The sequence below is a fragment of the Cupressus sempervirens genome, chromosome 9 (assembly GCF_028749045.1).
Source record: "Cupressus sempervirens isolate cs-2001-9-10 chromosome 9, ASM2874904v1, whole genome shotgun sequence".
Taxonomy (NCBI): domain Eukaryota; kingdom Viridiplantae; phylum Streptophyta; class Pinopsida; order Cupressales; family Cupressaceae; genus Cupressus; species Cupressus sempervirens.
The window spans coordinates 110500825-110515088 of record NC_143126.1 but is presented as its reverse complement, the minus strand read 5'-3'; positions in this window follow the sequence as shown (position 1 = coordinate 110515088).

Below are 14264 nucleotides of genomic sequence, written 5' to 3'. Positions count from 1 at the left end.
ATTATGAAGGAAATAAGTTATGTGACTCAACTATAGAATAGGGTGATAGTGGAGCATTTGAAAATGAAATAAAAATCCCAATTTGTGAGTGAGAACTACCACCACATTAAAAATATTGATGGGATGGGAATCATCATCAAAAAGTAGGAAAAGCAAGGAACTAAAACATTAAGATTTCAAAAAATCTAAATATAACCTAGTCAATTATTGTTGCTTTCCATTTCCTGAATGTATTTCTAGTGATTTCACCACAACACTAGTATATATTATTTTATCTTTCATTTTATATATTAAATGATGCAATGATGACCCAAAGAATTATTCCATAGCCCAAGAGAAAATGATTCTAGAAAATAGGTTGTAATATAATGCCATACTTTACCAAAGACTTTGTAACAACTATTGTAAATGTTAGAAGATCAGAACTCTCATGATGGGAATCATCTCTCACAAGAAAATTATGAATTAATTGAAATGATATATATCTCTTCCTACATGATTTCACCTCAAACAACATCTAAAAAAATGTGTTCCCTCGGGTGTCAAAAATTCTGGTAATGGTGGGACTTCATTCTTGAAAACCTTAAATATTGTTGTTGCCTTCTCAACATAAATATATTAATCAATAGGACACATAGTATAAGATTCTTCATCACTATGAGTATCACAAGTAGCTTGGATAACCTATCATATATTCATCCAAGAATTTAGTTATCAATAAAATTGGATATGTCTTACATGAAAGCTTAATCATTCCGTATCATTAATGCCACAACATGGTTGTATCAAAGATTTTAAAATTTTAAAATGTTAATATAGATCACTAACTTAGACAAGAAATCCTAACTAGTAAGAGGCAAAAGTATATGCTCAAAAGACTTCTTCTATTTCACTAAATAAAAAATAAAAATTTAATAGTAAATATTCAAGGTCATTATCTAGTGAATGACTTCAAATTATTCAATTGCAAAAATAATAATGAGGTATAGAAGGTGGACCTATACACAATGATGTTTTCCATTGGACACAGTAATGTGTTTCTGTGCATCATCAATAAACAATCTAAAAATAATGATTTATTTATGTGCATCAGAAATAAACAATGAAAAAGAAGTTCAATGAAATTCACCTATGATCCTCAAAATTCTGCCACTGAACCATATGACTTATCCAACACTTCATTACCCATAAACACCTGCATGGAAGACATTATAAGATAGTTAGCATTAAAGGAAAAAGTAGCATAGTTATACAATTCAGTAGAGGGCATAAAGAAGCTAGGGATTCCTACAAATGAATGGTGATCAAAGACACTTATGACCTTGTGTTGAACAAGTGTCCTCTTCAATGGTAGCATTAGGGAAACTACTATGTTTCCCCAAGCCATTCTCACCATGGCCTCTTTAATGAAACACTATGGTCTACCATTACAGGACCTATGGTTGTTGAAGCTCGAGCTATGTAGAATTGTGGTGAGTTTGACCTTACTTTCTAGGCAATCAATATTAAAAAATTTAGAGACCCTCATTGGGGTCATGGCTAAGAGACTCCTGGTGAAGATCCCCTTGTTACTAGATATTGTCTATGTCATACATCATTTCAAGGGGAACAAGAAAATTTCAACAACCCAATAGCTTGATATTGTCTACCAGTTGTTAGCATATCACTACTTAAGATTTGGAAAAATAGAATAACTCTTCTCTCTATTCTTTTGATGTAGTGCTTAATCAACAAAGACTTCTTGGATACTTTCCAACCACCCTTCAAGAATTGTGTGAAAGAAGACCATTCAAGTTATATAATGTGCTCCTACAATGTAGTCCCATAAACCTCAAATAAAGATGTAATAAATTGGAAAGTTACATTCCAACATAAATAACATATTAGCTTATTATGAATCTGCATAATAAATACAAAATCAGTTTTGTGGCCATGAAAAACATTCATCAAAATATCCATAAAGGAGCAATGGAAGGACAATATATGGTGTCATCAAACATTTATTATCATATATAATTCTTCCTTTCTTACTATATTTTTGAATGACTGAAAATATATGTTCCATTTAAATAATTATATTATTCCATATTTTAGTCACCTTTATTGTACTAAGTAAATACATATTTAATGAAAATCATGCAAATTCATCCTCTCTAGAACAAAGAACTTGAACAAAATAAAAACTGCAAGAAAAATGTCTTAAGGAGCCATATAACACCACTTGTAAATGGAGAATGCTAAAAATACCAAATAGAAATATCATAGGATACAAATATATAATAATTCTCTTTTATAAATGACCACATATATCACCAAGATTGTGTTTATTCTTTCTTTTCTAGTAGATAAAAGACAAGTGAACAAAATAGTAGTTGGCATATCTATCATAGTTAATAGAACCAATAAGAACTATACAAAATAAACAAAATTTACATGGATAAATGCTACAATACTTTGTGAACAGGAAAGATGAACAAAAATTAATGACAGACCATAAATCATTATGTCTAGTTTTCCTTAAATCATTATGTTGAGCTTTCCTATTATAATTGTGAAAATATGAAAATAGATGCATAAAGAAATATTTTACCATCAGTTTGATGAAGTGGTATCAAAATATAGGAAACTCTTGAATTTATAGAATTACTAGTAAACTTCAAAAATTTGCAAGAACATTTAAATTATATTAGTTAGTAAATCAGATGTGATAAACAATAGTGAACATTTAAATTATATTAGTTAGAAAATCAGACATGATAATCAATAGTGAACAAGTTCTATTGAACTATTTCATAAAAGACAATTAATCCAAAAGATGGAATGAGAGCACATTTATTTCACAAAGAAAAACATAAAATATCAAACTAATCAAAAGAATAGACACATACAATGATCAAATCCAATTATAGATAATATGTGCATCAAAGCATATCATAAAGTTGTAAATCAATAGAAGTGAAAATATATAAAAGAAAGATATTGTCACTAAATAAAGACATTAAAGATATCTAGATTCAAAAGATCTGCATTAAAAACTAAAATGTTCTCAGTAGAAGACCATGACCATGATAGAATCTTTTAGAAACTAAAATGTTGTACAGAGAAGGAAAAAGTAATGCCTAATCCTTATTCAAATATTTCCTCTCAAATCAAATTCTACAAACTATAGTGGTGCCTTGACATCTACATGATTTCTCAGAATCATTTGAAAATTATCAAGGGATTTAATTATTTCAGTCACAAGTTTTTATTTTTCAAATGAAAAAAACATTCAAGGGTACTCAAGGTTCAAGAGTTACAGCAAAAAATGGTGTATCAAAAAGCCCTGCCAAAGAAAAAAATTAGATACTCACCATTCTAATCATACAGAGAAAAACTAGTCCCAGTTGCAATGCCTGCAACCTGCAAATATTAAGGTTTGAGCCCCATAGAAAGAGAGCCCTCAATATTTTTCAATAGAGATGAAAGTATTAACAAAATCTTAGTGTGCCCTTGCAGAGATAAAAAATACATAACTCTCATCTCTTTAACCTTGCCTTGGGAGTCAATAAAATGAACTCTCCCTTACAGATATTCATGGATAGAACATGAATAATAATCCTTAGACCCACATCTCCAATGAGACATTATAGAGCTTCAATGTATATATATATATATATATATATATATATATATATATATATATATATATATATATATATATATATATATATATATATATATATATATATATATATATATATATATATATATATATATATATATATATATATATATATATATATATATATATATATATATATATATATATATATATATATATATATATATAAGGTGCAAACAACTATCGTACCTCTATATGAAAAGATGATTTTGATCAATTGTTTGAGGCTCAAAGAAGACCATCAAAACTCTAAAATGAATTGCACTCAAAATTGCAAATGTAGACGGCGGCACCAGAGTCTTCAAAAACAAAGAATTCTCAAGAGAAATGCATTTTTTTCTTAATTTCTCCTTCGAACCCTAGTCGTAAGATAGTCAGCTACAAACAAGCTAATTGAGAATTAAAAATGAAAGAGTAAAGTTGTTTAGGGTTTGAGCCTTATTTGAAGTTACCCTATTGTGAATTTTATAGGATTTTAGTGGGAAATAATACAAAAGATATTTAAGTTATTTTTTCAAGACTTTAATTTGGTAGTTGATTTTTAAGTTATGTAATTTGAAGAGTTAGGAAAGTTTATTCTTTTTTATAAAAAATATATTGATATAGTTTTTGTTTTTCTCAATAGAAATATATTAAATATATATGTTTTCTATGTCTATTTTAAAGTATAATTTTATTTTAAATCATAATTTCAATTTTATAAACAAACTTGAGAATTGATATTTTAATTCATAATAGAAACAAATTTCAAAATTAAAATAAAAATTATTTTAGAATTAGAAAGATTGTTTTTAGAATTTACTTTAAGATAGAATTAAATAAATCAATAACAAAATTGAAACTTTGAAGAATTTATAATTTAGGATTGTATTTTAAAGTTTATTTTCAAAATCAAATCAAATAAGTATTTGGACAAAGCAAATAATTCAACAATAGTATTAAATCTTTTGTAGATTTTTAGAATTTATAATATAAATACTTATTCCCACTACATTATATATTTTAAGGATAATGATTCATAATTAGAAACTTTACATATTTTAAGGATTTATAATCAAAAGCTTTGTTACAATTATAAAACATGATTATAAACAAAAATATTAAAACTAAATTTATAATTTATAATTTATAATTTATAATTAAGTTATTTTTTATAATTAGAAAGTATGGTTATTAGAAACTTTAAATTCACGTTAAATTAAATAAAAAAAAAATAGTATTAAACATCGAGCTTTTTAATGAGAATTTTGATTAAATAATTTGTGTAGAAAATAGTTAATGATTTTTTTAATTTTATAATATTATTCAATAGAAACATAATATATATCAAAGATTATAATTCAAGTCTTCAAATCTAATAAGCTATAATAATTTATTTAATTTAAGACACTTTTTAGACATTATATACTTTGTCATTATGATTCCTACACTAAGATCGCTTAATAATTCAAATCATAAATATTTAATATTTTTATTATTAACTCATATTATTTTAGGGTTTAATATTTACATTTTAATAAATAGGGGTTCTCTATTTACTAAATATTAAAATATATTAAATGTAATGATAATAAAACAATCTTATATTTTATAGAGACCATTATTACATGAAATTAGTGTGATTATAAAGAATTATATTTGAGATTATAAAATACTTAGTTGATAATTGATCTCTTGTATATGGATAGATGGACCTAAAATTTTCTTTTGAAAACATGTATGGTTTAAATATTTTCTTCAAGAGTTGATATATAGATTTTGAGGAGTTTGAGTATAGATTAGAGTGATTTTGAATTTATTTAGTTCAATATCAATTAAGCGGACATTCAAGGAAGCTAACTGATAATGATGTATTGATATATTGAAAACTCCATTGGTGAATAACAAAAGCTACAAAAAAGCTAAAGAATGTATTAATATAATGGAAAACATTATCCATCATTCATTTGGTCATTTGTTTGGGTGACTAATTATTAGTGATCAAGCTTTTAGTCATTTATTCACTCATTTATTCAAACACTTAATATTGCCTAACCTTGTGATTTTACCTAATGACCAAATTAGTTATTTATTTAGTCACTTGAACTTATAAATTACAAAAAATTACTAGAATTTGATCACTTTTAGTCACATGACTAAATTTTTTAGTCTTGTGACTAAAAGCTTTAGTCACATAGTCATTTATTTTCCATAATTCTACTAGTGTTAGAAGGAAAATCATAGAAATAAGGAACTATGTCAAATGATGATTGGGAGATTTTAGACAAAAAGGCACTTGGAAGCATTTGATTATGCTTGGCACCATCAATGACATTTAACATTACAACAGAAAAATGAAAGAAGAGTTGTTGGAAACCCTAGAAAATTTGCATGAAAAGCCCTCCACTTCAAATAAGGTATTTCTCATGAAACATTTATTTAGTATGAAAATGGTAGAATGTGGATCTATTTTAGATCATTTAAATGAGTTCAATACTATTACTAGTTAGTTATCTTCTGTGGGTATTAATTTGATGAAGAAATTAGGGTTTTCCTAATTTTGTGTTCTTTGCCAAAAAGATGGAATAGCTTGGTAATGGTTGTGAGTAATTATATTTCCTAGATCTAATACCCTAAAATTTGATGATTTGATCAGTGTTATTATGAGTGACTCATAGGAAATCCTTAGGTGGATCTACAAGAAGAAGTGCTTTGAATGCACAAAGTAGAGGCAGAATGATTGAGAGAGGAAATAATTCTAGAAATCATGAAAAATCATGAGGAAAGTCAAAGGGGAAGAGGTCTCAATCTAGAGGATTGAGAGATTGCTAGTACTATGGTAAAACAGGGCATAAGAAGAAAGATTGTTGGACTCAAAAGAATAATGAAGGAGATAAACTAGAAGGGAACAAGGAGGCAAATGTGGTAAGTAAAAAATCCAAAGAGGATGATTTTCTTATGCCTTTAGAAAGTGTTGATGCTCCATGGGTTTTAGATTCTAGTGCTTCATTTCATGCTACACCTCATAGAGGTTATTTTATTGATTATGTCCAAGGGGATTCTAGGCTTTTTTATTTGGGTGATAATGAACCCTATCAAATTTTTGGAAAGGGAAAAGTTAAGATTAAGTTGCATAATGGGAATCACTAGCTACTACATAAGGTAAGGCATGTTCTAAGGCCGAATAGGAATTTAATTTTAGTAAGGTAACTAAGTAATGAGGGTTGTGTAGTTACTTTTAATGATAAAAAATTGGAAAGTTTCAAAAGGTTCCCTTGTAGTAGAAAAAGGTGTGAAATTAGGACCCTTATGTCTTTGTACAAGCTATATTGTTCCTTCTACTTTTACTCTTTCAAAGAAAAATGAATGTTTAGAAATAGTTGTTGTAATTGAGCAGGGAGAACAAATAGTTATTGTAGATGTTGATACAACATTGTGGCACAATAGAATTGGGCAAATGAGTGAGAAAGGTATGAAAATAATTCATTCAAAGTAAGTTTTACTAGATCTAAAATGTGTCAATATGGATTTTTGTGAAAGCTGTGTGTATAGAAAATAAAAGAGAGTGAAATCTGATGTATTTTAAACTTTTAAGAAATGGAAATGCTTGGTTGAAAATGAGACTAGAAAGAAATTAAAGTGTCTTAGATCTAATAATGGCGGTGAGTATTGTAGTCACAAATTTAAAGATTATTTCTCTACTAATGGTATTCATAGATAGAAAATTGTTCCAAGGACTCCACAAGAAAATTTATTGGTTGAACACATGAATAGGACTATAATGGAACATTTAAGAAGCATGAGGTTGCATGCAGGGTTTCCCTTAAACATGTGGGAAAAGGCTATCAATACTACTATATATTTGATTAATGGAGGTCCCTCTACTCCTTTGGGTTGTGGTATTGTAGAGGAAGCATGGATTTGTAAGAAGGTGAGTTATTCTTTTTTTAGAAACTTCCATTGTGAAGCATTTGCTCATATAGATTTTGAAAATAGAACTAAGCTAGAATCTAATTCAAAGAAATGTGTATTTTTTGGATATGGCATTAATGAATTTGGTTATAGGCTTTGGGATTTTGAAAATAATAAAATTGTAAGAAGCAGGGATGTTATATTCAATGAGAAAATGTTGTATAAAAATCTTTTGCAGCAACATGAGAACAAAGAAGATGATTATGTAGTGCTGGATGATACTCCAAAAGCTAATGTTCCAATAGTTCCTCATGATGTGCAATAACCGCAACAAAAAACACCACACACCCCAATGAATGTTAGATGGTCAACAAGGATCAGTAGACCTCTAGAGATATTTTCTCCTTCCTTGTATTCTATTTTACTTACTGATGCTAGTGAACCTAAATGTTATGATGAAGTTGTGTAGGTAGATACCAAGATTCAGTGGGAGTTTACAATGAAAGAAGAAATGGACTCTTTGTTGAAAAATAAGACATGGGATTTATGCAAGTAGCCTATAGGTTAAAAGGCTTTACAAAATATATGGGTTTATAATTTAAAAGAAGAGGATAGAGATAGAAAACAATTTAAAGCTATGTTAGTTGTAAAAGGATTTGCACAGAAAAAATGAATTGATTTTGATGAGATATTCTTTCTTGTTGATAAGATGACTTATATTCACACTATTTTAAGTATTGTGGCTATTGAAGATTTTTATTTGGAGTAGCTTGATGTTAAAATGACCTTCCTTCATGGTAATTTGGATGAAGAGATATATATGGCATAGCGATGGGGATTTGAGGTCAAAGATAAGGAGAACTTAGTGTACAGATTGAAGAAAAGTTTATATGGTTTGAAACAAGCACCTCGGCAATAGTATCTAAAATTTGATGGTTTTATGCATGCACATGGATATAATAAGTGACATTTAGATCATTGTGTTTATTTTAAGAGGTTGAATGATGATAGCTATAGTATTTTATGTTTATATGTTGATGATATGCTTGTAGTTGGGTCTAACATGAATCATATTAAGGAGCTAAAATGCTAGTTAGCACATGCATTTGCTATGAAGGATTTGGGGACAGAAAAAAAAAATCCTTGCTATGAAGATTTGTAGAGATAGGAAGAACAAAATATTGACATTATCTCAAGTTGATTATATTAAGAAGATATTGAAACATTTCTCTCTGGAGAATGCTAAAGCTATCAACACACCTTTACCTGATCATTTGAAGTTGACTAAGGAGATGTGTCCCATGACACAAGAAGAGGAGGACAAGATGTCTAAGGTACCCTATGCTTTAGATGTAGAAATCTTAATGTATGCTATGGTATATACTAGGCTACATATTGCACATGTAATGGGAGTTATTAGTAGGTATATGAGTCATCTAGCAACTAAGCATTGCAATGCAGTTAAATGGATTCTCAGATATTTGAGAGGAACATCCAGTAAGTGTTTACACTTTGGGGGATCTACTACTACTCTATAGTAATATGTTAACTTAGATTTAGCAGGGGATATTGGTACCAGGTAGAGTACTACAAGTTATGTATTTACTATTGGTACGGCAATAGTGAGCTCAGTTTCTTGATTACAATAGGTTAACACTTTATCCACTATAGAGATAGAGTATGTTGCTACTATAGAGGAAGCTGAAGGAGATGATATTTCTTTACTTATTTATGGAAGAATTGGGACACCCACTAAGGGAATATTATTTTCTCACAAACAGCCAGAGTGTAATTCATCTTGCAAAGTATTTAGTTCTAAACACATACAATTGTTGTACCATTCCATTTAGTCAATTTTGGATGATGGATAGTTAAAGATGGAGAAGATACATACAAATTGTTGGTCTTTGAAACTAATAAATAAAAAAATGCTCAATACCAACATGGTAATACTCATACAGCCTAAGGAATAGCCAATTCCTATTAGCAATTATATGTGCAAATCATTTGGACCCAACTTCAACAAAACTAAGGATGGTTTCCTACTCTTTAGGTTTTGCTAAACCAAGGTGGGTGTACCTAGGGATAATTCACTAGGATATTGCTATATGAAACTTAATTTAGTTTCATTCTAATTCTCAACTTTTATCCCTATCACATATGCAATTTATCCATTTGTTGATACTCTATTAATCATATATATATATATTTTAAGAAGATTTGGTCACAATTCTCCTTGAGTTTATAAAAATTCCCTAGTAATATTAGCTACCTATAACTCAAAAATAATGTATAAACAAGTGTTGACCAGCAATACAACCATGACTAAAAATGACTTTGAATTTAAAATTGATTTGGCATGCAGAAGAAAAAATTACTCTCAACTATCAATGGTTTATATGACTAGTGTCTTATCCATTGGGAGAAACTTACTATTGGTGGGAGATCTAATTTAGACAACTTGTGAATGAATTTATCAACAGCAATCACCCATTCCCATTCTTATAAAATATCCTTTCCATAAACTCATGAATTCTATTGATCTATTGAAGCATTTATATAATTCATTGAATTAAAAGCAACAATAAAACCAATATACAACCAATCTAGCTTGCATTCAGCCATATGAACCTTACTCAAATGACCTCAAAATAAACAAGTTCATAAAATGGAGATAGGAAGTGATGACACAAAACAATGGTGCAAATACCCCTTTGTATTATCTTATTAAAATGAGTAATATAGTAACCAATAGAATTTTAACAAAGCCTAGAAAATTTAATTGGTTATGTCATATTTCCTTAAGAAAAGTGTACTTGAAAGTACCTAAACTACTACATGAAACAATACTGACTATACTATTTCTTGATAATTCCAAAAAATACATTAGAATTCACACCATCACATTATCTTGACAACTCAATTATATAGGCATGAGTTGCAACAAGCAAAGGGAAAATGTGATTGACAGGTGTCCTTCAAAAAAATACTTACATACACCTATCACAAAAAGACAAAACTATGAATAATAGAAAGATTGATACATCAAACATTCTTTTGTGGGCCCCTTTATATTACACCACTTGGAAAGACAAGGGTGCTATGATCTAGTTCTTTCATTATTCTAATCCCTTGTAGTAAGTGGCCATCAAGCTTGAAAGCAATGAGTCATCTCAAGTTACCTACAAACTTACTTTAACTTGAGGATTTTCCTTGTCTTCATTATTAACTATAAGGGTGACAGTTACTCCTGCACCTTCTTCTTCCTAATCATTTTCTACCTCTTCACCTTCTACCAACTTCTCTATAGACATAAACTTATATTTCCACTCATTATAGACAGTGTCATCTAGCCAATCAAAATTCAAGACCTCCCTGTGTACAATTATTAAAGCATGTCCAACTAGCTCTATATCAAAAAGATCTTTTCTGACAGCACTATAAAATAATTGTACCTTTGCCAGCGCCTCATTAGTCATTTCCCATAACAAATGACCAGTTTCATTAATGATTTTATTCATCCTTTCACAAAAAATCTCATCCAACTCTCTTTTCCACTCTTCCTTTTCCTTCACTTTATCAATAGTTTTTAGAGCACAAGGAAATAAATAAAATTTTCCTACAATATACTTGGAAAAATAAATTGTCAACTTTTTCTGAAAGGAATCTTGCTTGTCATCAAAACCTTACAATTTATTTAATAAATCAAAAATCTTTTCAATTTGATGACAAGATAGCTAGATGATAGATATACACATTGTAGTAATATCATTATTCCTTTCTGTCCATTTTTGCACAAGGGGTCTAAATTTAACCTCGTTTCTTTTTTATTCATCCCTAATAGCTATAATCCCAGCTAGAAAGTCAAAAAATGATGGCCATTCAATTTTGTCCACTAAATATATGACACCCTACCTCAACTTTTCTTCATATTGATTGTTTAATTCTACATGCAATTCATACAATTTAATATTTTCTTCTTCAAAATCCTCTATAGTGTTGAACTGAGGCCTTTCTTGGGTATCTTGTATTTCAATAATTGGAGTTGATTTTAAGGGTTCAACAGGTGGCCATGGGGGGTATGCAATCCTGGATCTACTGGATTGTCCCACTTTTCTTTTCCCAAGGATTTTCTAAATTTGAGTTACTTGGATCTCTAGTGACTGTATTTGCATACCCCTCTCCTCATATGCTTTTAAGACTTCTTCAAATCTAGCATTTAGTTGTGCAAACTTATCTTCTTCCTAGCCAGACACCACTCTACCCAATTTTAACATTTTTGAAGCCATCCCAATTATTTTCTTGTTGCCAACCTCACTAGCCCTGAACACTATTAATGCACCAGTACAGGGATAACTTTAAGAAACCCCTCTCGAGAAAAATATGTAAAATACTGGTGAATTCAACATTTTATTTGCATGAAAAATTTCTAATTGATGGCAAGTTTTTCATTTCAGGCAAGGGAGAAATTTATTTTCTATTGGTGAAATTTTTCTTTTCGTATCAAAATTTAATAATAATTGCGGCGAATTTTTTTTTGTTTTGCTATGCAAATAAATATAGGCAATTTTTTTTGTTGTTCATAAATATTTTTATAATGTAAGAGGTGAATTAATTATTTCATATAACAAAAAATATTAATATAATTGGATAATATGGTAGTTTCCAAAGAGAGATTATTTATTTTTTTGGTGAATTTATAGTCATAAGTGGTCCATGGCCCACATGCCAAGTGTACATTATACAGTGTACTTGTAGTATGCTAATCCATTAAGTTTCAATTAATAATGTGCCCTTTTTTATTGCCAATTTGGTTTCCATCACTTTTAATTTTGTAATTTTATGGTAAAAGGAATTAATTTGGACCATTGATGCAATATAGATCAATGGCTTTAGCTCTATTTTGGGCCCAATTTTAAATGGCATACCATAAAATCTAAATCTTCCTAGAATTAGGACATGTGTCCGAAAGACCAAAACATAAAATTAGTTGGCTAAATGGGGATAGTTAGAGAAATATGTCAATAAAATGGTAGGCGATGCTCAACCCGAGGGAAAATATTATCTTATTTTAAGGGCAAAATAATATTGTCCAATAAGAAAACATTACGAAAATGTTGGCAAAATTTTAAAAATATTTGTGTTTTAAATGTATATTACATTGGTGATTGGACCAGGATTTGGGACCAATTATGTGTAAACTAATAAGTGATTAGCCTTAGATTTTGACTCAAATTATTTAATATCTCAGTGACATGGTTGATCCTATATGAGGTTTTATTAGCCAAACCACAATTTCCCAAAGAGATGGAATAGCCAATTGGTGAAGATTCACCACTAAAAAAGTCACTGCACCAGTATGCTATGTAGTAGAAATTTCTTGCATTCTATTATTATCCCTTTTCTCAATGGACCAAATAATCAAGGTTTTCTAGTCATCACTGAACTTCACTCCCCTATAAGCCTATACACCTCTTCTTCAGTCTTAAATTGGAGATCCTTTTGTTTCCTTATAAATCAAAGACTGTGGCATTCATTATATCCCATTTTGGCAAAATCAAGACACTTGATTGTCTAACTAGTTGCCTTTATGCCACTATATTTCTATTGTTTATCATCCTTTGCACCTCTACAACCCTGTTTGGATAAGTCTTGGCATATATGGCCTTCTTTTCATTCATGGTTTGAATTATTATAGAAAAAATTTTCATGTCCCCTTTTCAAATAATTAAAAAATAATAATCTTTCCTAAGGCAGGCAGGCCCAAGAAAGTGAAGTTTCGAAAAAAGGGGGTTAATCTTTGGAAACCGTTGGACTAATAAATGAAAATTATTATTAAAATATTTTTCATTAACCTCTCTTGGACGTGAGTTACAGTTATGCCCTCTTTTAAGGGATTTGGAGGCATTTTGGGCTGATTCCATAACTTGATTTTTGCTCATTCTTTGTTATTCTTCAGAGGCTGCCAAACCTGTGGAGAAGGAGACCCAAGAACGGGAGTTTGCAGGTTTCCAGGGAGACCCAAGAAAGGGGGTTTTTAGGTTTCCAAGAAGGCTAAGGATGGAAGTTTGAAGCCATTCCATGTGCATGCTCATACAGAGTTTGCCTTTGTGCTGTACAGTGCAGATTTGTGGGTTTTTGGGTGTGTTTTTTGTATGAGTTTGGTGTTTACAGTTGAGTATTTCATATCAGTTTGCATTTCTGCTGTATTTCATACTTTAAGGTGTTAAAATAGAGCTGAATATATGTATTGGGATGTGATTAAACTTCTGAGATAGATTATTAGTGTTTTTGTGGTGTTTTCGGGCATTTTTGTGTTAATTTTGAGAGCCCGATGAGCATAGTTTTTGTCCTACATTTGTGAGCTGTTGTGTAAAGGATATATAGATCTGGAAATTTTATTTTTTAGGCTATTATTCTGCTGAAATTTCTGTAAAAATGTCCATTTTCAGATTTATTAATATTTTGTGAAGTTGTGAAGCTTTTGGCACTATTTTCAGCATACCCGATTTGGGGTTTCTTGAGAAATTTGGTGGATCTTTGTGATATTAGTTGTTTGATCTTGAAGATCTGATTAGAGGTGTGAAATATCATACAAAATCAGTAAAGGGACATTTCAGTGGTATCAAAGCCATGATCTTGCCAGCCTGAGGGTTTGAAGAAGTTGCATGTCAGTTTTGACAACTACCCAGATCTTGCATTACAGTTT